This window comes from Natator depressus, chromosome 3 (genome assembly GCF_965152275.1).
Source record: "Natator depressus isolate rNatDep1 chromosome 3, rNatDep2.hap1, whole genome shotgun sequence".
Lineage (NCBI taxonomy): Eukaryota > Metazoa > Chordata > Testudines > Cheloniidae > Natator > Natator depressus.
Window position 1 is genome coordinate 74,411,806 of NC_134236.1, and position 26,240 is coordinate 74,438,045.

Below are 26,240 nucleotides of genomic sequence, written 5' to 3' on the forward strand. Positions count from 1 at the left end.
TATAGACTCAATATTTTATTGCCTATATAATAAGAATGAGATCAAGCTCTAAAGCCCCATTACTGCAACTTCTTCACATGGATGGGTTTCAATGGGGCTTCACACAGACATAGCTTTCCACTCTGTGCACAAGAAGTTAGAAGATTGAGGCCTAAGTTAACTCAGTTTTTTATGTACAGTAGTAGAGTGCAGAACAAGATTTCATGAGTAGTATCTCAAAACTCCTTTATTTCCTTTAACATCCTTCAGGACTAGTAAAATTAATGAAATGACAGCTGGTCCTTTAGTTTGAGTAGATTCTCAGAGTCACCCACATACTTTATAAACAGGATCAAGGAGTCTGATTCTTCCACTGCAGGGTCGGACAAAGAATGAAAATAGGAAATCCTAATAAATAAGATCACAGATAAAATAAGGAATATACTTACCCATATAGGTAGCTTTCATCTGAGAGAGATATAATTTTGAGTGAGTGTGAGAACATGCTATCTGAAAGGGGAGACCTCTGTGTCTGCATGGAGCTGAACTGAACTCTGCACAGATGCATGAGTCCATCCGTGCAGAGCCTCACTGAAGTCAACTGGGCTCTGTCCAGTTGTAAGGGTACCCTGCATGGAGCTCATTGCCAGATCAGGCCCTGTATTTGTAAGGGGCAATTATAATGCACAATTTTCTTACAATGGAAATAACATGTTTTCCACAGACTAATGTATAATGAATTGCTGAATTCTTCTTTATGGTTGTCTCCTTTTATAAACTATAGCTGTACAAAAAGTCATTGTTGGCTGCTTTCTATCTAGTATATCCAGTAAAAAAAAAAAAAAAAAAAAATGGCAGGAATTCAAATCAGGGGTGGTGGTTCTGGAGATTCTGAAAAAAACCAAAGGAGCAGCATGCATTGCACTTTAGCATTTAGTAAATTACGCATTGGGTACTTGATTATGAAAATATTGCATGAACATATATCCCCCAGGACTCATCTGTCTTTTGAATCTGTGCTACAATGTAGTTACTGAGGGAATAATAATTAGAATTATACAATTAGGTACAGTGTTGGAAAAGTATATAAACAATGTTAAACAGCTCTCTGCAAGGTATCTTCCCGATGAAAAAATGTAAATGCTAAGTTCACACTGACAAATTCTCGCTGACCATTTTGGATGTACTCCCTGCCCCCAACCCATGAAACAGACATGGGGTTTGGTCCCTGAAACGTGCTTATTCCCTTAGATCATTCCTTTAGCTCTACTGGTACCAGAGCCATCTACAGATCCCATAGGTTTCTGCAATGCTTAGCAGTCCCTACTGCAGAATGGCTTTTAAGTGGTTTGTTGTAGCCCTCCAATCTCAAAAGAAGGGAATACATACACCTCTTCCCCTTGTATTACAGCACTCCCCTTAAATAAAAAGGCATGCTAAGGATGAACTAGACAGGACTTCACATTTAGTGTAGATTTTCCTAATTAAGAGGATGTAGCTGAGAGGTGACAGGAAATGGTGTTTTTTTGAAGACTTCTTAGAGAAACTGAAGTCAGTAAAATGGTCTCATAGCAATCACATGCAAACAAAGGGTCAGATCCTCCATCTCTGGAGGAAACTGGCTTCAATTTACACCAGCTGAAGATCTGGCCCACAAACCTTACTTACTTAAGATCAGATCCAAAGCAAGAGAGAGATTCCTATTAACTTCCATGGATTTTGAACCAGACACACAAACTTGAAAATTCTGGCTGACATGACTGGCCACAGTAAGTCTGAGGCAGAACCCAGGTCTGGTGATCCCTAGTCTTGTGTATATAAAATCTTTTCTTTCTTGCATAATAGCTAAAGCCCAGACATTAAAACTCTACTAGCAGCAAAATCTAGCCACTGTATCAAAAGGCTACCAGGAAAAAATACTTCTTTGAAAACTCCGTACAACAACTGGCTAGAACTCCCTTACCCCCTCCCCCCTGGCACCACACTTTTGTACTGTTAGCTGGCACCTCTCAGTGTCCCATGGGTCTCATAGCTATGCAAGTGCACAGCTGAGATTCATAATTTACTGCTCCTTTATTTTGTCAAAACAAGTAAAATTAAATGTTTGTACCCATGTATGAAAACCGCCTCAGTTTTGAGTTCACATAAGCATTAGCCTAAGGCTGAAGGAGGGTAATGCTGCCTTCTGTTGCAGCTAGAAAGAAATTATATAAAATCCAGTCTCCAAGTCTAGTCAAATTTTTAAAAACATCTAAAAAACCCACATCTCTATTTGTGGAATATATGCCTTATTGTATGTGTGTATTTATTTATATAATATAAACACACACAAAGGTCTGACAGGTATATTTGTAAGGATAATTTGTCCATCTCTTTAGCAGAATAATAATCAATACACTTTGTAAATGACATAACTAGAAATTCATTACTCTTCTTGAGAGGAAGTGGGAAATAAATAAATCTATTCCTTCTCTCTGTGAACACAGTGCGTTGCCAGCTGTCTAGCTTCCAGTTTCCAATAACCACAGGACAATTTCACTCTTCAAATAAATTCTCAACTATGACTGGCTTTTCGTGAGCACATCCTGACAATCAATAAGTATTTTCTTTTTTTATATTATATCAGTCAGGCCAGGCCTCTAAAGGAGCAGAGCACCCCAGTGGACAGTCTGAACATGGCTGTCAGATATATGATACATTTGCTCTCTCCTTTAAGATCGCTTTAGGTCACAGCTCACATGGCTGATCCATCTTTTCAAGCGTACCCCCCTCCATCATTAATAATTCCCTCAACCTTCCAATCCTCAAATTGTGTGTTTTGTCAGTCCCTGTCTGTGTTGTGATTGTAAGCACTTGGGGCAGGGATTGTGTGTTAGCTATGATACTAAAGTGCTAGGCAAATGTATCATGCCATATAACAGGTTTGGTAGTAATCAATTTTAGGTACTTCTACAGCTCTAATACCATAAAAAGAAAAGGAGTACTTGTGGCACCTTAGAGACTAACCAATTTATTTGAGCATGAGCTTTCGTGAGCTACAGCTCACTTCATCGGATGCATACTTAATGTCTTCTACACTTTCCACAGTATGCATCCGATGAAGTGAGCTGTAGCTCACGAAAGCGTATGCTCAAATAAATTGGTTAGTCTCTAAGGTGCCACAAGTACTCCTTTTCTTTTTGCGAATACAGACTAACACGGCTGTTACTTTGAAACAGCTCTAATACCATAACATTTGAGCAACTCACAATCTTTAATGCATTTACCATCAAAACACCCCTGTGAGGTAGGGAGGTATTATCCCCCTTTCACAGATGGGGAACTTGGGCCCAGAGAGGTGCTGCAAATTAAGGTGTCATTGTAAGGAGGAGAAGCATACCCACACTCGATATGATCTAGCTAGCCCAGGTAACAACAGTAGTGGAGACATGGTGGCATTGGGTGTCAATGCAGGCTGGCCGCCTTTATACAAGCCCACAGTGCAATTACACCCTAACGTGGGGGGCAGACACACCCGACGGGACTGGCCCAGGCAGCCTGTGAGCCACTGGCCTATCCTTCCTCTCCGCCGTAGACAGCTCTAGCCAACCTGCTGGCTGCCCTCAAAGGGCCAGGCCAAGGCAGCTGAAGGGGGATGGGTGCCCCCGGGAAAGGGCAGGGGCCGATGCTACTCAGGAGCTCGCCTGGTGCCCGCCAGCCCTCCCGCTGCCCTTGCCCAGCTCCTCCTCCTGCAGGTGCGCACAGCGCTGCCCGGCCTGTGCCGCCGCCGCTGCGCACTGGAGGGAAGGGGCCCGGGCTGCCGCCGCCGCCTGCGGGGAGGAGGCAGAGGAGAAGCTCCTCCTGCCCAGCCGCTGCCGGCCCCTCAGTCCCGCTGTGCTAGCGCGGTGCGGGCAGCCCGGCCGCGGCGGTTCCTTGGCTTCGCCTGGCTCCCCAAGCCACGGAGACCGCGGGGAGACTCCCGCCCGGCGCGTGAGAGACGGCACCCGGCCGGGGCTGGTGCAGAGCCGCAGCCGCTTTGGGTCGCCCGGGGAGGTGAGCGAGCCTGTTGTGCGCCAGGAGGCGCCTGCTGCTGCTACCTAATCAGGGGTCGCTGCCCCCGGGGCCGTGCAGTGGGGGTGGCGCGGGGCAGGCGGGGTCCCCTGGGCTGGAGGACTGCAACCTGCAATGGAAGGGCGTCCCGCCTGCGAGGGTTGCATCGTCCCCGTGCGAATCAATCACCCTCCACTTAGTTCCCCCCAACCTGTCAAGTGGAGTCCTGCACCCACCCAGCCAGGGAGGGGTCTGTGGGGAAGCTTGGTTGCCAAGGAGACGCTTAAACAGTGACTCTGATGCTTTGGGTTTCTGTGCCCGGCGATGGTGTTGGCTGCCTTGTAAGGTTGCAACAGCCAGGATCTCGTTTTAAGGTGGCATACGTGTGTGATCGAAAAATAAGCCATCCTGGAGGCGAGGTGGAAGGGATTGCTTTTATACCGCAGTACTTAAACTGGGATCTGCACTGTTGTATGTATCCGTCACTTTAGTTCAAACATCGGGATTGCACTTCACCAGGAGTAAAAAAATAAATGTGCTCTGAAATAAATCGAACGGGACTTTTCATTCGTTGTTCGGTGGCTTCTCTTTGCACTAATGACTATTGATAGTTGAGTCAATATTTCTGTTTTAATCTCCCTACCCCCTTTTACTTGCCTTAGAGGTTTATAACTTGTATAAAAAGTTGCTCTGGGCTCAGTTGTGACACATTATATTTTAGACAACTTTTGTTTCTGAAACGAAACAAAACAAGAAGTCCTGTGTTTCTGCTCTGAAAAGTGTCTGTAAAATGGCATCATCTTAAACGACACAGCTGTTCTTGTTTGTATTTAGACTGATATCTACTTAATTTAGGGACAAAAATAAGCTTTAGCCCACCAGCTAAAAAAGGGGATCTGAATTCTTTCCTAGCTGATGCATGTTAGAGGAATGATTAAAATCTCCAATCCCGTGGACTTCAATGAAACTACATATGTGCTTAAACACATGGGGAGATATTGCAGGATTGGTGCCTTACTTACAGTTGCAGGACCAAATTTGGCCCTTGGTTACATTGAAAACAACCCTACTGGTTAAACCTGGGCAGCCCTACTGAAAACTATAGGGTTGTTCAGGTGCAGCAATTTAAAGAATCTAATGACTATGGGTTTGCACAAATGTAACTGAAGGCAGAGTTTAGCCTATGCGGTCTTGATGGATAAGCCAGAAAAAACACAGCTTGGCTTTCAAGTTCCTAGCTGAATTTGTAGGCAATTAAAACAAGCAACCAAACTGCAACCCCCATATACGTGGAACAGATTTTGTATGGAATAACTGAGAAACAATAAGCCTGGAATCTCATGTTGTTACTTTTGAAAAATCACCATTCAGACTGAAGCCACACTTCAAAAATGGGTCTGGATGGCTATGTTTAAAGAATGTTCTTACACACCCTGATGAAATATATCAATATTGTTGAGCTCAGGTATATTTGGTTTAAAGATGTAAATTGCCAAAAGATTAGAATACAGTAATTGTGTGTTTGCTTTAGTATTGGGGGGTGGGGGGGGAGGGTGAGTATTTTTGGGAATAACTTGCAAATTATTCAATTTAGAAAGTAAATTCATGTTCCCATGAATGTGAATAGCAAAACTCCCCTTGAAATAAAAGGGATCAGGATTGGACGCTTAAGACCCTATCCTGCTAGCTGTACCACATGGGTTAATCACTTGCATTTGCAGAGTCTTGGGGTCAGCCCACATGGGGAAGCATACAGCATCAGGGCCTGCAGGGATTGTTCACAAATTGTTTTTCAGATACATTTTGTAAGTGTTTTTATTATTTAGATGAGACTTTAAAGGAATAAAGACTTTAAAGTGATGACATGCCGGGTAAATAATATGGTTACGACATAGTTTAAAATGCAGAATTATGTTGTTTAGTAGACCTTTTTGTTTTACCAAGTTTATAAATAATGAAAAGTTCTTATTTAACATTGAAAAAGTTCCAGAGAAACTTCTTCAGTCTATTGTCTATTTTTCAGATGTTAAACAATTTGACAGTGTTTGAAAATCACTTTGTAGATGTAATATATTAAGTACTGTATTGTTACTGTGAATAACTGACATCAAAACCCCTCATTTTAGTGTGTCAGTAGTAAATATTAGTTATGACTGAGGAGATACTTTTCAGTATAAACCTCTATTCTCAGATATTTATAATGCCAATAAAAGTATAATTTGGGCTGAGATTTATCCTGTGTACTATCAGCAAAAAGAGTTCATTTGGTTTTTCCTTTATAGGGATGTTTGGTAGAATACCGTTTGGGCAGTTTTTAGCTATCATAGGTTGAGAGCCTCTGCCCCATTTCTTCAGGAGTCTAGGTCTTGCATACCCCCAAGTTTCACCTCACTTAAAAACTACTCACTTACAAAATCAGACATAAAAATACAGAAGTGTCACAGTACACTATTACTGAAAAATGGCTGGCTTTCTCATTTTTACCATATAATCATAAAATAACACAATTGGAATATAAATATTGTACTTACATTTCAGTGTATAGTATATAGAGCAATATAAACATGTCATTGTCTGAATGAAATTTTAGTTTGTACTGAAATAGTACTTTTTATGTAGCCTGTTGTAAAACCAGACAAATATCTAGATGAGTTGATGTACCCCCCAGAGCTATTTGTACCCCTGTTGGAGAACCACTGTTATAGGGGAAACAGTACTTCTAATGTTTTCAAAATCTTTGTTTGTTTGGGCTTGGATACCTCAAAAACAGGTGTGTTGTACCAATAAATTAAAAACCAGCAGGATCTTATTAAAGGGAAAAAGGCAAAATACCACATTTATTGTGAATACAGAAAGAATCATAGTAAGCAGTTAGTTACAGCTGTAACATTCCATTCAATCTCATCTTTATTCACTCATTCATTCATACAAACACACACACACACACACACAGGTTCTGCAAGGTTGTTATCATAGTAAGCAGTTAGTTATAGCTATAACATTCCATTCAATCTCATATTTATTCACACATTCACACACACACACACACACACACACACACACAGAGGTTCTGCAAGGTTGTCATCATAGTTACCAGCCTTAGAGTTGCTCATGCCAAGCCACTGGCCAGGTGGCCTGGACATGAGGAGGGAGCAGGGCCTTGTCAGATGCTCATCTGATGCTCCTGGAAGTTGGTTTGCAGAATCAGACCCCAAAGTTCTCACTTTTTAGAGTCTCTTTTTATAGGAATTTCTTCCTAGGCCAGTCTGTGGGAATTGCTTCATCATGCTGTTGCTGAATCAATCAGCAGATGGCACATTCCTGACGGCTCCGTGCTGCTAGATGTTATCTTGTTCTTTGGTTCTCCCATTCTTGAGGCTGTTGGGTGGATTCCAGTCTGCCCTCCGGGGGTCCTCTGGTTATTTCCACTTGACGCCTTCTTCAGCCGATGGACACTGGATTCTTAGGCTGGCACCTCCCTGATCATTCAGTTATTATCCACACCAAGCATCCATCCACATACATCCTCTATCTCTATTTTAATCACAATTGTTAATACAACAAAAGGGCGGGGAGTCTCTGGGTGCTGTGTCTGTTGTTAGAGTATTGCTTTGAGTCTCTCTCTGTGAATTGCTTTGAGAACAGACTCTGTCTTAGAATGTACTAACGCAATTAGCAGCTTGCAAGTTTCACATACAGAGGGAGAGAAACAGTACCAAAAACCAAGAGACCTCTTAATTAGTAATACCCTGGAATTTAAACTATGGGGAATCAAACTCATTTGTGATTTTAATACAGAACTTCTTTAATATGATCCAACATAATCCCCCTTTTGACACTAAGATTTATAATCGTCAGTGTCACTTTCTATGTAGCCAATTCAAGAGAAGGTACTGTGAGGCAATTTGAGTTTGTGATTCCAATTCATGCCACATACACGATCCTAGTGATGTATCTTTACTACAAGGTTCTGGGGCAACAGGCAAGGTGAGGCACACCCACTTTTGAGGAGTCCATTCGGTACAACCTCTAGTGTCCAATAGCTTCCCTCCCTCCCCAGCCCACTGGCTCGAGGTCCAGGGTAGCCAGAAGGATCCCATGTGTAATATGGGGAGTGGGCTAACCTTCAATACCTTTGCCTCCAGGGACTGTTGGTGTGCAATTTTGACAACAATTTCTCCCATTAACAAGTCTGGTTTTACAATACTGGAAACATATTGAATCCATTCATATTGATAAGTGTCAAACAATGATCTCTTTCTTTTTTAACAAATGCATCAAACCTTAATATTTCCCAATATGACCCAGAACATTTTGTGTTCCAAAGTAGCTAGTGCAAGTTTCTGCATTTCAGTGCATCCCATAGCTATGGCTGTGTAGTTTCCTATTTCTAATTTTTTTTTTTTTTATGCATAAGCCATGTGGTAGTATTAAGCCATTGCCAAAGATTCCATCGGGCTTTTAGGTTACCCAGACCAATTTGGACCAAGTCTACGTTGGCATGTACTTGTTTTTGTATCAGGCTGTCCTGTAGCTGGGACAGAAAGCTTAATTTATTTTTAAGTTCCTGCAGGTCTTCAGTATTTTTTTTTTTTTAAACACACAACAGTGCTAGCAACAAGACAAAACACAAGACAAAACATAGAACACAAAACACAATTTCTATTGTGACAGTAGATTCATGGTTTTGGGTTGCTTTTCAGCTGGCATTAGCTTTTCCTGATTTTCTGAAAGACAAAAAGAACATGTTTCTACCCCTTTTGGGGTGGCAGATTATTGCTTAAAATATTTCTTTTACAAATACCCTTGCTGATTGCAGGCAAAACAGAGGAATTGCCCCTGTATTTTCCTGTTTTTGTTCTATAGGCAGGCCAGGTTTCAATGGCTTTTATCTTTTAAGGGTTATGGGGAAATTATCCCACTGTTTAGTCATTAAATCCCTGAGTTTTCCTTCTTATACAGAAGACCAAGTTTATAATGTTTTTCCTGCTGTGTTAAGCTTTAAGTTTTATTTACAGGTAATAACTGAGAAGCATCATTACCATACGACCTTAAAGGGTTTTTCCAAAAATCATACACACTATATGTTGTTACAGGGATACTTATTATCATTAAATTTATTAAAATTATCTTGTTATCCCATGTCTTTTATTTAGACAATTTGTTTGCTGACCAGGTGTGTCCTTTATCTGCAGCTCCTTTGTGCTGCTAGTTCTTTCCTTCCTTTATCATTTAGGTAATTTGCATTTTCACAGACACTTCCTGCTTTTGGATTTAAAGCCATCAGCAGCTCAGAGACTCTATCTTAAAAGGGACACAATCAACTTTCACCAGAGTTTTGATTACTTTTAACTTCTGCTTCCAAAACACACAGCAATCTGAAAAAGAAAACCCAACCTATTGTGGCTCCCTTTGGAGCCCTAATAGCATTTTAATTAAGTAGCATGGTACGTTTGCATTTCTTTTGCCCCTTCTACAATATACCCTGCACATGTTCTGGGGCAAATGCACATTCCTTCCATAGTTTAACTTCTATAACATTATCCAGATCCATTTTTACATAAGGTGTCACTATTCCTTTTTTTTGCTTGCAGAGGTTTCATGTACCTTTATCAAAGTGACAGTCTGATTACTCAGAGCCATTTTAAGACTCAGTGTTTCTCACATTGCTTCTTTTTGTTTTGTGCACCTCACCCCTGCTGTTGCTTCAGAGGGCCACTGTCTTTTTTAAATTTCGTATTTATTTATTTTTTTTTTACTACAGCTCTCATCTGCTATTTTGTTACAAAATCAAACAAACAAACAAAAACCAACCAACCAAACAAAAATAATCCAATTTTTTTTCTATTCTCCAGATTTTGACTGCCCTGCTGCAGCCACAACTTAAAAACATTTTAAATTTTGTAAAGCATTGAGTTACCTTTTAAGGGTTAAATGCCAAATCCCAAAGCCAAACAGCACTAATTACCTGTGTCTAGCAAAAAGGTCTGTCAGTTTTGCAACTTTGAATTAAAGAGTCAAATGGATTTTTAGTGGCATTATTTAAAACAAAAACAAAACCAACTGGTCCTTAGAACTTTACATATTTACACACACACAGATAGATACATACACATTTTCTTTTCTTTAACATCCCTTCCACGTTGCTCTGTTTTTTTTACATCTTACATTCCCTTTATACATTTGAGGCAGTTAAGTTCCAATAGAACCCCCTTATGTTCTTTTAGCAAATTTGACTAAATTGTCCAGTCAAATGATTTTAATCAGTTTCTTTTGCCTGGCTAATTTACAGACATTCCTCTGGAAAAGGGCCCATTTTTCCCTCAGAATGGCTGCAAAGAAACCAAGAATGCTCTTTCTCTAACACTTTTTTTTTTTTTCCTTTTTAACATTTTCACAAAGTTTAGCTGCTTAATTCCCTCCAGCCTCTGCAGAGTTAACTTTTTTTTTTTTACTCTTTCTCTTTGTAATTATGCCTGGGGGTGCCATACATAGGACCTTCTCCCCCTTTACCTGCCTCCCTCCAGCCTCTGCAGAATTATCTTTTTCACTCTTTTTGTATTCCTGGAGTGCCTCTTTCACTATTTTCAGCTGGCTTTGGGTATTTGTAGCCAGCACCTTCCAATTGTCTGCTCCCTTTTCCGTTTGTGCCTTTTCCTCTTTACATGAAGACAAGCGGAGGGAAGAATCCTTACATGCCTCCCACAACAACCAAATTGCTGCTGCATCTCTTTTGGCAGCACTAGAAGGTTTGTATATGAGGATATACTGAGCCAATCTATCCTCTAGGTCCGAAATAGTGCAGAGATCAGCTAGGGCTTGTTTAGTCCAAGGACTGTGCCCAAATTTTTGAAGGTTTTGTTTAAAAGGTGTAATTTCTTTAACAAAAGGTGAGGTTGGAGTTCCTTCTGACTCCATTCCTCCCTCTGGTACTGGCTTACCCTGTTTTCTTTTAAACATCTTAACATGGATATTTCAATCTCTTTGTCACTGCTGGTATTACTTAGCAAGTGACACAGCCTAGATTCTGAAATCATAGCTTAATCTATGCGTTTTTCCCCTGCTACCTTCCCGGAGGCCAGCAGGTCCCCTGCTACCTTCCCGGAGGCCAGCAGGTCCCCTGCTACCTTCCCGGAGGCCAGCAGGTCCCCTGCTACCTTCCCGGAGGCCAGCCGGTCTGGTTAACCTATTTCTCCCTGCTACCTTCTCGGAGGCCAGCCGGTCCGGTTAACCTATTTCTCCCTGCTACCTTCTCGGAGGCCAGCAGGTCCCCTGCTACCTTCTCGGAGGCCAGCAGGTCTGGTTTAATCTGTTTTCCCTGCTACCTTCTCGGAGGCCAGCAGGTCTAGTTTAATCTGTTCTTCCCTGCTACCTTCTCGGAGGCCAGCAGGTCCCCTGCTACCTTCTCGGAGGCCAGCAGGTCTAGTTTAATCTGTTCTTCCCTGCTACCTTCTCGGAGGCCAGCAGGTCCCCTGCTACCTTCTCGGAGGCCAGCAGGTCTGGTTTAATCTGTTTTTCCTGCTACCTTCTCGGAGGCCAGCAGGTCCCCTGCTACCTTCTCGGAGGCCAGCAGGTCTGGTTAACCTAATAGAAATGCCTAGCTCACTAGAGCTGGCGGTGTGCACACCAATATTTACAATAACTGAGGTTTTTTACCAATATTCCCCCTTTCGCAATTCTCCACCAAAATGTTGTACCAATAAATTAAAAACCAGCAGGATCTTATTAAAGGGAAAAAGGCAAAATACCACATTTATTGTGAATACAGAAAGAATCATAGTAAGCAGTTAGTTACAGCTGTAACATTCCATTCAATCTCATCTTTATTCACTCATTCATTCATACACACACACACACACACACACACACAGGTTCTGCAAGGTTGTTATCATAGTAAGCAGTTAGTTATAGCTATAACATTCCATTCAATCTCATATTTATTCACACATTCACACACACACACACACACACACACACACACAGAGGTTCTGCAAGGTTGTCATCATAGTTACCAGCCTTAGAGTTGCTCATGCCAAGCCACTGGCCAGGTGGCCTGGACATGAGGAGGGAGCAGGGCCTTGTCAGATGCTCATCTGATGCTCCTGGAAGTTGGTTTGCAGAATCAGACCCCAAAGTTCTCACTTTTTAGAGTCTCTTTTTATAGGAATTTCTTCCTAGGCCAGTCTGTGGGAATTGCTTCATCATGCTGTTGCTGAATCAATCAGCAGATGGCACATTCCTGACGGCTCCGTGCTGCTAGATGTTATCTTGTTCTTTGGTTCTCCCATTCTTGAGGCTGTTGGGTGGATTCCAGTCTGCCCTCCGGGGGTCCTCTGGTTATTTCCACTTGACGCCTTCTTCAGCCGATGGACACTGGATTCTTAGGCTGGCACCTCCCTGATCATTCAGTTATTATCCACACCAAGCATCCATCCACATACATCCTCTATCTCTATTTTAATCACAATTGTTAATACAACAAAAGGGCGGGGAGTCTCTGGGTGCTGTGTCTGTTGTTAGAGTATTGCTTTGAGTCTCTCTCTGTGAATTGCTTTGAGAACAGACTCTGTCTTAGAATGTACTAACGCAATTAGCAGCTTGCAAGTTTCACATACAGAGGGAGAGAAACAGTACCAAAAACCAAGAGACCTCTTAATTAGTAATACCCTGGAATTTAAACTATGGGGAATCAAACTCATTTGTGATTTTAATACAGAACTTCTTTAATATGATCCAACAGGTGTAGTTAAAAACGTTCAGCTTAGAATGCACTTAGTCCTGGGGGAGGGCAAGTATTTCTAGTTTGTTGAAGAAACTTGTTATAGAAATAATGGAGTTATGTATTTAAAACTTTATGTAGACTACACCTGATTTATTAGTCTAACACATTAACCCATACCAAATGCCAGATAAAGTCAGTCCTGACTGCCAAAAGGTCTTGGGAATGCCCCAGAACTTGAGGTAATTGGAGGGCTGGATAATCATTGGAACCAGTACAGCAGGCTTTGTAGTCTCAAACTTGAAATCAGCAACTGGACCATTAGAAAGTTTCAGGGAACTTGAGTAAACTTTGGCTAATCATGACTTCAGTCAATCTGTGGAAGAGCCCGACAACTTCACATGAGTGCACCTCAGTCATAGAAAGAATGACTGGCCAAGTTCAGAACTAATGTAAGTGGTAACAACTCCAGAAGTCAGGGTGATTGCACATTAGATCTGAATTTGGCTCGTGATTTGAATGCAGGAAGAAAACAAAACACCGAGAACCAAATTTATGACTCGTTCAGGTAGCTGAGATGTACAGAAAGGGTTAAGAAGAAGATTGGTGGCAGTGAAAAACACGAGGGAATTCTACTCAGATTGGTGTAAGCACATACACGGTCACTGAAATCTACGCTTACATCAGGGGACAAATTCTGTTAAAATTCTTATGAGTAAAAAATATTGGTTCAGTGGATACTTGCATGAGTAAAGTGAACATCAAGCAAGGGATAGATAATAAGACAGAAAATATCATATTGCCTCTATATAATCCATGGTACGGCCACACCTTGAATACTGCGTGCAGATGTGGTTGCTCCATCTCAGAAAAGATATATTGGAATTGGAAAAGGTTCAGTAAAGGCAATAAAAATGATTAGGGGTATAGAACGACTTCTGTATGAGGTGAGATTAATAAGACTGGGACTTTTCAGTTTGGAAAAGAGGCGACTAAGCGGGGATATGATAGAGGTCTATAAAATCATGAGTGGTACAGAGAAAGTAAAGAAGGAAGTGTTATTTATTCTTTCTCATAATACAAGAACAAGGGGCCACCAAATGTAGTGAATAGGTAGCAGGTTTAAAACAAACACAAGGAAATATTTTTTCACGCAACACACTGTCAACCTCTGGCACTCCTTACCAGAGGGTCTTGTGAAGGCCAATACTATAACGGGGTTCAAAAGGGAGCTAGATAGATTCATGGAAGATAGGTCCATCAATGACTATTAGCCAGGATGGCAGGAATGGTGTCCCTAGTCTCTGTTTGCCAGAAGCTGGGATTGGGTAACAGGGCATGGATCACTTGATGATAACCTGTCTGTTCATTCCCTTTGGGGCACCTACCATTGGCCACTATCAGGATACTGGGCTTGATGGACCTTTAGTCTGACTCAGTATGGCTGTTCTTATGTTCTTTAACAGGATTTGGCCCCAGATAATTCCCAGTTCATTTAGAAACAGGATTCTTTTCTTACTGCTTTTATCTTCTCCACTTTTCATTCAGAAAGTGTTGCTGAACCTACTACCTGAAAATCAGATATCGATACTATGTAGCTTCTGCGGTTGACAAAGTGATCATTGGTGTTTAATGTCAGTTTGAGATGATTTCAGAGTAGCGGCCATGTTAGTCTGCATTCGCAAAAAGAAAAGGAGTACTTGTGGCACCTTAGAGAATAACAAATTTATCTGAGTGTAAGCTTTCGTGAGCTACAGCTCCGATTAAGTCTCTAAGGTGCCACAAATACTCCTTTTCAGTTTGAGATGAGCAGCTACAATACAATGAAAAGGAATCTGCTTAATATGAAACCCATGGCACCGTAGCAGTGCTTTTAAATTGACTTTCCTGAGTGGAAGATGGCTGACTTAAAGGCCAAGAATGGCAATAACGTATTGCCACACTAGAACAGAGAATGTTGATTATAGCTGGACTAGAAATGAGAACTTGAATGAAGTGAAAAATGAATTTAATTTAAACACTTAGTTTAGAATAGTTGACAGCTCTTTTGGCAGCAACTGACCAAGCTTAAATGTCATCCACTATAATTATGCTTTCCTATTAGTAGATGTGTGACCATTGTTCCTTATTTTATTTCTCTTAATACAGGAAATTTCCTATCCTTGACATTTCCAATCTTTTCAATTCTGTATAGGTTTTCATACCGCACATGTCAGGTCACTGTGATATCCGAGCACTTTTAACTCAATGATAAGTCATGGAAGATGGGTGAGATTCCAGAGGACTGGAAAAGGGCAAATATAGTGTCCATCTATAAAAAGGGAAATAAGGATAACCTCGGGGAATTACAGACCAGTCATCTTAACTTCAGTACCTGGAAAGATAATGGAGCAAATAATTAAGCAATCAGTTTGCAGACATCTAGAACAGTGGTCTCCAAACTGGGGTGTGCGAGATGATCCCAGGGAGTGCGCGGCAGCAGGAGTGCCGCCGGATGGCACTCTGCTGTTTTTTAATTCAACGGCAGCTCTGCAGGTCCACGGCTGCTGTTCCCCTCCGGTGGTGCATCTGCGGCTGGTCTTCCGGTCTTCACCCTGGGAGTGCGCAAGCCAAAAAGTTTGGAGACCAGTGACCTAGAAGATAAGGTGATCAGTAACAGTCAGCATGGATTTGTCAAGAACAAATCATATCAAAAAAACCCAATAGCTTTCTTTGACAGGGTAACAAACCTTGTGGATGGGGGGAAACGGTAGATGTAGTATATTTTGACTTTAGTAAGGGTTTTGATATTGTCTTGCATGACCTTCTCATAAACAAATTAGGGAAATACAACCTAGATGGAGCTACTACAAGGTGGGTGTATAACTGGTTGGAAAACCATTCCCAGAGAGTAGTTATCAGTGGTTCAGTCAAGCTGGAAGGGCATATCAAGTGGGGTCCCACAGGGACCAGTTTTGGGTCCGGTTCTGTTCAGTTTCTTCTTCAGTGATTTAGATAATGGTGTAGAGAGTACACTTGTAAAGTTTGTGGATGATACCAAGCTGAGAAGGGTTGCAAGTGCTTTGGAGGATAGTATTAAAACACAAAATGATCGGGACAAACTGGAGAAATGGTCTGAAGTAAATAGGATGAAATTCACTAAGGACAAATGCAAAGTACTCCACTTAGGAAGGAACTATCAGTTGCACACACAGAAAACGGGAAATGACTGCCTAGGAAGGAGTAATGCAGAAAGGGATTAGGGGGTCATAGTGTATCACAACACAAACTAACTATGAGTCAATAGTGTAACACTGTTGCAAAAAAAAGTGAACATCATTCTGGGATGTATTAACAAGAGTGTTGTAAGCAAAATGCGAGAAATAGTTCTTCCATTCTACTCTGCACTGATTAGGCCTAAACTGGAGTATTGTGTCCAGTTCTGGGCCCCGCATTTCAGGAAGGATGTGGAGAAAGTCCAGAGAAGAGCAACAAAGATGATTAAAAGTCTAGAAAACATGACCTATGAGGGAAGATTGAAAAAATTGGGTTTGTTTAGTCTGATGAAGAAAAGACTGAGGGAGGACATAATGGTTTTGAAGTACATAAAAGGTTGTTACAAGGAGGAGGGAGAAAAATTGTTCTCTTTAACCTCTGAGGATAGGACAAGAAGTAATTGGCTTAAATTGGAGCAAGGGCAGTTTAGATTGGATATTAGGAAAAACTTCCTAACTGTCAGGGTGGATAAGCACTGGAATAAATTTTCTAGGGAGGTTATGGAATCTCCATTACTGGAGACTTTTAAGAACAGGTTAGACAAATACCTGTCAGGGATGCTCTATATAATATGTAGTCCTGCCTTGAATTCAGGGGACTGGACTAGAAGACCTTTTGAGGTCCCTTCTAGGATTCTATGATGATTTCCATGGAGTCTCTGATTACTCCAGAACTGATTTAATGATCTATCACTTGTATTTATTTTTTTATTCTCCTATATTTTCCTCTCCCATGATTACTCGCTCCCTTGAAAACACTCCGGGTTGGAGAACTCCAGGAGTTTTCCCTCCAAATTCTTCCATCAGGAGGCAGGATTTCCTTCCCACAAAAGTAAGCATGTCTGGCTCCCAAGCCCCATGGATCCCCTGAGATCCACATGAAGTAGGATTGCGTGAAAACATAGGGCTATTCATGAAGTTATTTCTGAGACAATATATATATTATAAAATCTGCTAAAGGATTTGTGAGTATATGCATTTTTGAAAAATGATTGGTTCAAGGGACAACAATATTTCTTAATCACATATAATGGATTTTGAAATGTTTGTGAACAGGCTGATGTCCTTATTATGTCTAAAACATTTTCCATCAGTGTTCACTTTAGGTGAAATGAAGGTAAAAGGGTTGTTGCTTTATCAGCTGAACCAGCATTGTACCTGGTTTACCCAGATATATAGAAGTAAAACCTGCATGTAGCAAATACTATAACGGTATACAGTGTGTACCTTTTGAAGGTTTATATTCAGGATTCATTCTCTTGATGTGCTTTTTTTCTTTTTTTAACAATTTCCCCCGCAATCCATTAAGATTCTAACTAGCAGTGTGGTTTTGATCACATTTCTTCCAGACAATTCCTAATCCCAAATAGCATCCAAAAGCTATGTTGTTTTTTAAAACAGAACTAAAGCATTTTAGTTCCCCTGTTGAAAGGCTTTTTTTCCTCTCAGAATGAATTGTATGTGCCTGTGATATGTTTCACAAACAGCAAATATACTTTAAATATGAATGACCTTTATTTTAGATTGAGGACAAAAGTGAAGCTTTCATGAGAATGCAATGACTGTTATAGCAAACACTGGGGATTGAACGGGGATATCCAGAACTAAAAGCTTGAGCCTTTCCAGTGTGAATTTAAAAAAAAAAAAAAAAAAAAAAAAGGCTCCATAGCAGGGGTGGGCAAACAACGGCCTGGGGGCCACATCCAGTCCTCCAGACAGTTTAAAACGGCCCTCCTGCTCCTGCTGGGGAGCAGGGTCTGCGGCTTGCCCTGCTCCCGTGCTCTGGCCAGGGAGTGGGGTCAGAGGCTGCTCCACACGCATGTGCTGAGGCTCCCGGAAGCAGCAGCATGTTCCCCCTCTGGCTCCTATGCTTAGGGGCAGCCAGGGGGCTGGGTGTGCTGCCCCTGCCCCAAGTGCCACCCCCACAGCTCCCATTGGCCAGGAACGGTGGCTAATAGGAGCTGCAGGGGTGGTGCCTGTGGACAGAGCCACCCTCCACATAGGAGCCGGATGGGGGGATGTGACGCTGCTTCAGGTAAGCACTGCCTGGAGCCTGCACCCCTGATGCCTCCTGTGCCCTAACCTCTTGCCCCAGCCCAGAGCCCCCTCCTGTACCCTGAACTCCTCATTTCTGGCCCCCGACGAGAGCCCTCACCACCCTGTGCCCCAACCCTCTGCCTCAGCCCTGATCTCCCTCCCACCCTCTGAACCCCTTGGTCCCAGCCTGGAGCACCCTCCTACACCCCAAATCCCTCATCCCCTAGCCTCACCCAGAGCCCGCACCTCCAGCTGGAGCCTTTCCCCTCCCGCACCCCTTTGTCCCAGCCCAGAGCCCCCTCCTGCACCCTGAACTCCTCATTTTTGGCCCCATCCCAGAGCCCGCACCCCCACCCCAATTTTGTGAGCATTCATGGCCCACCATACAATTTTCATACCAAGATGTGGCCCTCGGGCTAAAAAGTTTGCCCACCCCTGCTCTATAACCAGGGACTACAATAGACTTTCATGTTCCGTGGGTTCAACAGTATGCAGTGTTGTCTCTTACAGTCTGTGCCGAGTTCTGAGAATAAAATGGCTGCTGAATTCTGCTCACCAGGAAAGTGCTTAGAAATTTAAAGGTGCCTGTACACAGAAAACAAGTAATATGTCAGATTTGTCCCACATCACATATGTCAAGCCCTAACTGGGAATTGGTCCTGCTTCGAGCAGGGGGTTGGACTAGATGACCTTCTGGGGTCCCTTCCAACCCTGATATTCTATGATTCTATGATTTTCAGAGCTACATACACCACATTCTCCAACAGGGTTACTATTAGAAATGGGAAAGTTTAAGAGTTGCTGAACTTTAAATAACAATGGGCAGGATGCTCTCTGCTCATGTATGCAGGATGAGGGAAACTATGAATGTATGTGGAACTGGGGTAAGGAATACAGCTGTACACCCTGCACACTATGCCCCCAGAAACTCCTCTGCAAAGCTTTCACCTGCAAGTTGCTGAATGCTCTTGCACCAATTGAACAAGGCAATTTAGCATGTGCTTAATTTTAAGCACACACGTGGACTTCAGTAAGACTCTGCTCATGCTGAACTGTTTTGGTGGATCAGCGTCAGAGTAGCTGCCATGTTACAAGATTAAGCCTCCTTACTGAACAACTGGGAATTCATGAGTCAGGAGGCAACTTGTCAAAGCCTGTGTGGCATGCTCCTCTCATAACCTTTCAGATTTCCAATAGGTCTTCAAATCTGGAGCAGACTGATTCTAAGCAGTGGCAGAAGTGGGAAAGGTGTTAAATAGGCTCTATAAATTATAGGGTTTTGGCCCTTCAACATTAGGGGCCAGATTCTCTTCTCACAGTAATGCATTTCTGTTAGTTTTAATGACCATATACTACTGTAAGCAAGAATCAGGCCTTATTAGTTTCTACACCTTTGGCAATCATCATCTTTTAGCTCCTTTCCTTTGGTTGGCTTGGTTTTATTGTTAACTAATATTATTTAAATAGTTATAGGAAAAACTAAAAGGAATTAATTTTGTATTTTGCTTTGAAAGTGGTGAATTGTCATTTTAGTTTCTGGCCTATTTATTCTCCCATAATCTAGACCAGAGTAGATATCTGCTAAAAAGATATGTTGTTAATATGTTAGCATGTGATGGGGCTTAAAAGCCCCCCACCACAAACGAGTTTTTAAAAAGGTAAAATTTCTGTAACAATGGAAACAGGGGTGTGTCTCTAAAGAAGGAAATGGGACAGAAGTGTATTCCAAATAAAGATGGGAAGGAGTGCTCCTCAAAATAAAAGGGGCAGAAGTGACTCTGCATTTAAAACCTCTGAGTGCTATATCAATTCTCAGTTTAGATTATTCTTCATACATTTAATTTTGCAATACCCCAACCAAAGGAAACAATATTCCCTTCCCCAAAATTAACATGCCATAGGGTGATGCAGAAAAAGTAACTAAACATTTATTATTTGTAGTGTGGGGAGCCTCCATCAGGGATATGAGCTCCATTTAGTTAATCTGCCTACATGTTGCTGCATTCAGCTAATGATACCAGTCTACGTAGGTGAGTGGTAAAATGCTGCCAACGTAATTGCTCTCTCTCACATACAAGATATACTCCTTGTTCACTGGCTTGTGAGCCCTTATCTTGTTGTTCTGGTCAGGTGGATGGGGGCTGACTGGAGGATGCAGGTCAGCCTCTCTGGATATGTGTACACTGCAATTAGACACCCACAGCTGGCTTGTACCAGCTGACTCAGACTTACAGGGCTAGGGTTCAGGAGCTGTTTAAGTGCAGTGTAGATGCTTGGCCTCTGGCTGCAGCTTGAGCTCTTGGACCCTCTCCCCTTGCAAGGTCCTAGAGCCCAGGCCTTAGCCCAAGCCCGAATGTCTGCACCACAACTAAACAGCCCCTTAGTCCGAGCCTCGCAAGCCTGAGTGAGCTGGCACGGGCCAGCTGCAAGTTAATTACTGTGTTGAAGTATCCTCTGAGTGAACATCCAAGAGGTAGGCTCAGACTCTGCTTCATCTCTGTAAGCAGATCCACAAAATGGGAGGGAAAAAGGGCTTGAGAGCATGTGGTACTTTTTTCTTGAATCAGTGGGGAAAAATGTTAAATTGGTGGGGTTTTTTTTTTTTATTTACAAATGCTGTGTCATTGAATCAGAATGAACAAATGCTGTTACCACAATTCACAAAAAAGGTAAAAGATTTCCTAAATGGTGCAAGAGTTCCTGAGCAGCTTTTGGGTAGGAGAGATACCAAATGACAATAAATGTGGTTATGTAATGGACTCAAAATAAATAAAAGCTCAGCTGTTACTGGTAGTTTACAAAAGCAAAGAGGGTTTGTGGCTAAAAAGGAATAAATGATTTTTTTAAGTAACTGAAAGCTGTTTGCCAGACATGGAAGACGAAGGACAGAGTTGGCCCATTACTTGAGGAGGGAAAGACAATAATAGAGAACTCAGCAATGGCTAAAATATTAAATGCCTTCCCCTCCTCCTCCCGCCCCCCCGCCCCCAGTTTTTACCAAAAAGGTTAGCCGTGAGTGGACAACTAACATAGTGAACATCACTGTAAAAGGGATAGGATCTGAGGCTAAAATAGGGAAAGAACAAGTTAAGATTTACTTCAACAAGTTAAATGTCTTCAAGCGGTTAGGGCCTGACAAAATGCATCCTAGGGGTCTGCGGACCACAGATTGTAAACCACTGTTCTATGGTAACAACAACCTTTTTCAGACCCCTTAGACATAGTCCACAGACTCCTAGTTGTAAATCACTGTCCTAGAATACTTAAGGACCTGGCTGATGAGAGGTCTGAGCCATTAGCGATTATCTTTGAGAAATCATGAAGGGTGGGAGAGATCCTGGACTACTGGAAAAAGGTACTGTATTTGCCCATCTATAAACAGCTAATAAGGACAATTCGGAAATTGTAGACCAGTCATTTTAACTTCGGTACCCAGAAAGATAGTGGAGCAAATAATCAAACAGTCAATTTGTAAGCTCACGGAATAGGGATCGGCAAACTTTGGCATGCCATCTAGTCCAACCCCCTACTCGGAGCAGGACCAATCCCCAACTAAATTATCCCAGCTAGGGCTTTGTCAAGCCTGACCTTAAAAACCTCAAAGGAAGGAGATTCTACCACCTCCCTTGGTAACATGTTCCAGTACTTCACCACCCTCCGAGTGAAAATGTTTTTCCTAATATCCAACCTAAACCTCCCCCACTGCAACTTGAGACCATTACTCCTTGTTCTGTCATCTGCTACCACTGAGAACAGTCTAGATCCATCCTCTTTGGAACCTCCTTTCAGGTAGTTGAAAGCTGCTATCAAATCCCCCCTCATTCTTCTCTTCTGCAGACTAAATAATCTCAGTTCCCTCAGCCTCTCCTCATAAATCATGTGTTCCAGTCCTCTAATCATTTTTGTTGCCCTCCGCTGGATGCTTTCCAATTTTTCCACATCCTTCTTGTAGTGTGGGGCCCAAAACTGGACACAGTACTCCAGATGAGGCCTCACCAATGTCGAATAGAGGGGAATGATCACATCCCTCTATCTGCTGGCAATGCTCCTACTTAAACATCCCAAAATGCCGTTAGCCTTCTTGGCAACAAGGGCACACTGTTGACTCATATCCAGCTTCTCGTCCACTGTAACCCTAGCTCCTTTTCTGCAGAACTGCTGCCTAGCAATTCGGTCCCTAGTCTGTAGCGGTGCATGGGATTCTTCCATCCTAAGTGCAGGACTCTGCACTTGTCCTTGTTGAACCTCATCAGATTTCTTTTGGCCCAATCCTCTAATTTGTCTAGGGCAATCTGTATCCTATCCCTACCCTCTAGCATATCTATCTCTCATCCCAGGTTAGTGTCATCTGCAAACTTGCTGAGGGTGCAATCCACACCATCCTCCAGATCATTAATGAAGATATTGAACAAAACCAGCCTGAGGACCAACCCTTGGGGCACTCCACTTGATACCGGCTGCCAACTAGACATGGAGCCATTGATCACTACCCATTGAGCCCGACGATCTAGCCAGCTTTCTATCCACCTTTATAGTCCATTCATCCAGCCCATACTTCTCTAACTTGCTGGCAAGAATACTGTGGGAGACGGTATCAAAAGCTTTGCTAAAGTCAAGGAATAACACGTCTGCTGCTTTCCCCTCATCCACAGAGCCAGTTATCTTTTCATAGAAGGCAATTAGATTAGTCAGGCATGACTTGCCCTTGGTGAATCCATGCTGACTGTTCCTGATCACTTTCCTCTCCTTTAAGTGCTTCAGAATTGATTCCTTGAGGACCTGCTCCATGATTTTTCCAGGGACTGAGGTGAGGCTGACTGGCCGGTAGTTTCCAGGATCCTCCTCCTTCCCTTTTTTAAAGATGGGCACTACATTAGCCTTTTTCCAGTCGTCCGGGACCTCCCCCGGTCGCCATGAGTTTTCAAAGAAAATGGCCAATGGCTCTGCAATCACATCTGCGAACTCCTTTAGCACTCTCGAATGCAGTGCATCCGGCCCCAGGGACTTGTGCTCGTCCAGCTTTTCTGAATAGTCCTGAACCATTTCTTTCTCCACAGAGGGCTGGTCACCTCCTCTCCATGCTGTGCTGCCCAGTGCAGTAGTCTGGGAGTTGACCTTGTTTGTGAAGACAGAGGCAAAAAAAGCATTGAGTACATTAGCTTTTTCCACATCCTCTGTCACTAGGTTGCCTCCCTCGTTCAGTAAGGGGCCCACACTTTCCTTGACTTTCTTCTTGTTGTTAACATACCTGTAGAAATCCTTCTTGTTACTCTTAACATCTTTTGCTAGCTGCAACTCCAAGTGTGATTTGGTCTTCCTGATTTCACTCCTGCATGCCTGAGCAATATCTTTATACTGCTCCCTGGTCATTTGTCCACTTATAAAGTTTGCAGATGATACCAAGCTGGGAGTGATTGTAAGCACTTTGGAAGACAGGATTAAAATTCAAAATGTTCTTGACAAACTGGAGAAATGGTCTGAAATAAACAGAATGAAATTAATATGGATAAATGTGAAATACTAGTTTGGGAAGGAATAATCAATTGCACAAATACAAAATGGGAAATGACTTCCTAAGAAGGAGTTCTGCAGAAAAGGATCTGTGGGTTATAGTTGATCGACTAAATATGAGTAAATAATGTAATACTGTTCCAAAAGAAGCAAACCTCATTCTGGGATATAATAGTAGGAAGTTGTAAGCAAGACACGAGAAGTAATTCTTCCGCTCTACTCTGTGCTGATAAGGCCTCAGCAGGAGTATTGTGTTGAGTTTTGGACACCACGCTTCAGGAGAGATATGGACAAACTGGAGACAGTCCAGAAGAGAGCAACGAAAATGATTAAAGGTCTAGAAAACATGACCTCCAAGGAAAGGAAAGGAAAAAAGTGGGTTTGTTTAGTGTGGGGAAGAATAGACTGAGGGGAGTCATAGTTTTCAAGTACTTAAAAGGCTCTTACAAAGAGGAGGGGGATAAATTCTTCTCCTTAACCACTGAGAACAGGACAAGAACTAATGGGATTACGTTGCAGCAAAGGAGATTTAGGTTAGACATTAGGAAACTTTCTAACTGTAAGGATATTTAAACACTGGAACAAATTGCTTAGTGAGGTTGTAGAATCTTGTCATTGGAGGTTTTAAAGAACAGATTAGACAAACACCTGTCAGGGATGGTTTAGATTATATTTAGTCCTGCTTCAGTGCAGGGGACTGGACTAGGTGATTTATTGATATTCCTTCCAGTCCTACATTTCTATGATTCTGTGAGGCAAAGTTCAGTAATCTTTTCTTTTGCTCCAGAGGATACAGCCTCCAGAGGATACAAAAGAAACTAAATGCAGTGATCCCAGCCAATTCCAGCCTCAAAGGAAGGTGAAAATCTGCACAAATTACCCAAATTAATGCTGCCAGAAATCTGCCAAATTTCCTACAAGGTATTGTCAAACTTCCTTCCTTATGTTGAGGTGCTTATGAACAAGTTGTTAATAAGCCAGTGATAGGTAGTAATGCAAAAGCAAAGAGGTCTTCCCCCCCCCCCCAACAAAATATTAAACATGAAGATGAGTTTCCTTATTTTAGTGTTTTGATTAAACTGGAAAAATCTTTCCATATTAAAAACTAGCTATCTGTTTTGTAAATTTCCTGTTCTGTTGCTGACTCACAATTTTCTGTCTAATGTTATTTAATGAATGAATTAGCAAAGCATTCCCAGTGATGTAGCTGAAGAATGTACCCATTTGCTTGAGGGTATTTTAAATAGTACTTATAAAGAAACTTGGCCAAAACCTGAAATCTTTATTCCATTTTTAATTAAATCAGTGGGAGTTTTGATTGATTAAAACCTATTGCCCAGTTCATGTCTTTGAGTTCAGTCATCTGTGTGAAACTGTTTCTGTGCTTTGAGTCCCTGCAGAGGGCTCTCTGGTACTGAGATCTGTGAAGGGGCTAGGATGGACCAAGGTGGAGAATGGGCATGCTCCGGTTGGAACTGGGAATGACTGTATAGTCTCTCCATCAGCTCCATGGAGATCATGCCTGGAGTTTATTACCATTCCTGCAGTGCCCCTCCATGTAGTGGAAGCACCTTTTATGGATGGATTCCTTCTGAAGGGCACGGATAGCTCCAGTGGAGCCATGCTACAAAGGCTATGTGCGCAGGAAGATTGGAGGTGGGAGGTGCCATACACCAAATGGCCATTGGCTCCTGCAGATCCCTTGTAATTTGTGGGGTAGGAGGCCAAAGTGCAACGTATCTTGCAGGTGGGGGCAAAGCCTTCCGCCCTTCTTGAAGAGTCTCTCATTTAGAAGACCATTGTAGAAGACACTATAAGAAGGATGTGGAAAAATTGGAAAGCGTCCAGTGGAGGGCAACAAAAATGATTAGGGGATTGGAACACATGATTTATGAGGAGAGGCTGAGGGAACTGGGATTATTTAGTCTGCAGAAGAGAAGAATGAGGGGGGATTTGATAGCAGCTTTCAACTACCTGACAGGGGGTTCCAAAGAGGATGGACCTAGACTGTTCTCAGTGGTAGAAGAGGACAGGACAAGGAGTAATGGTCTCAAGTTGCAGTGGGGGAGGTTTTAGGCTGGATATTAGGAAAAACTTTTTTCACTAGGAGGGTGGTGAAGTACTGGAATGCATTACCAAGGGAAGTGGTAGAATCTCCTTCCTTTGAGATTTTTAAGGTCAGGCTTGACAAAGCCCTGGCTGGGATGGTGTAGTTGGGGATTGGACCCGCTTTGAGCAGCGGGTTGGACTAGATGACCTCCTGACGTCCCTTCCAACCCTGATATTCTATGAAGAGCTCCCCCCACCTCGCCTGTCATTTTCTTGGAAAGTTGCAATCCAGACCTGAGGGTTTGGCCCTGTGTTTGTGGGACATGGATTCCTCCAGTGATCTCAGTTAAATACTGGAAAACTGCTCACAATAATATTGCAAAGCCAGGCTTTACGTGATCTCAGAAGGGCTAGCACTTCTGCTGTAGCCTGGACGTGGTATTTCATAACAGGACTATTGCTAAGGCTGTAAAGAAAGTCGCAGGTTGCAATTTTGTTCTGTAAACGGCAACTTTTCATTTTTATAGTTGCAGATGTGAGTGATGTTCCAACACCATGCACCAGGTTGCAATGCTACTCACTGAAATTTGGCCCAGATGCCCCTCTATTGTTGTGTAGGGGCAACTAAGACAAATATGAGTGAGTGGTGTTACACCACCACT

The 26,240-nt window shown here is 42.4% G+C and overlaps 1 protein-coding gene across 5 annotated transcripts in view; it reads left to right on the plus strand.

The window, feature by feature from the left end:
• The first annotated feature begins 3,742 nt into the window (after window positions 1-3,742).
• Window positions 3,743-26,240, plus strand: part of KLHL32 (kelch like family member 32) — a 235,362-nt gene continuing 212,864 nt past the window's right edge. For all 5 annotated transcript variants that reach the window (XM_074948134.1, XM_074948135.1, XM_074948133.1 and 2 more), the window contains exon 1: window positions 3,743-4,011. The gene's annotated coding sequence lies outside the window, so the exon portion shown is untranslated. The remainder of the gene's footprint in view (window positions 4,012-26,240) is intronic.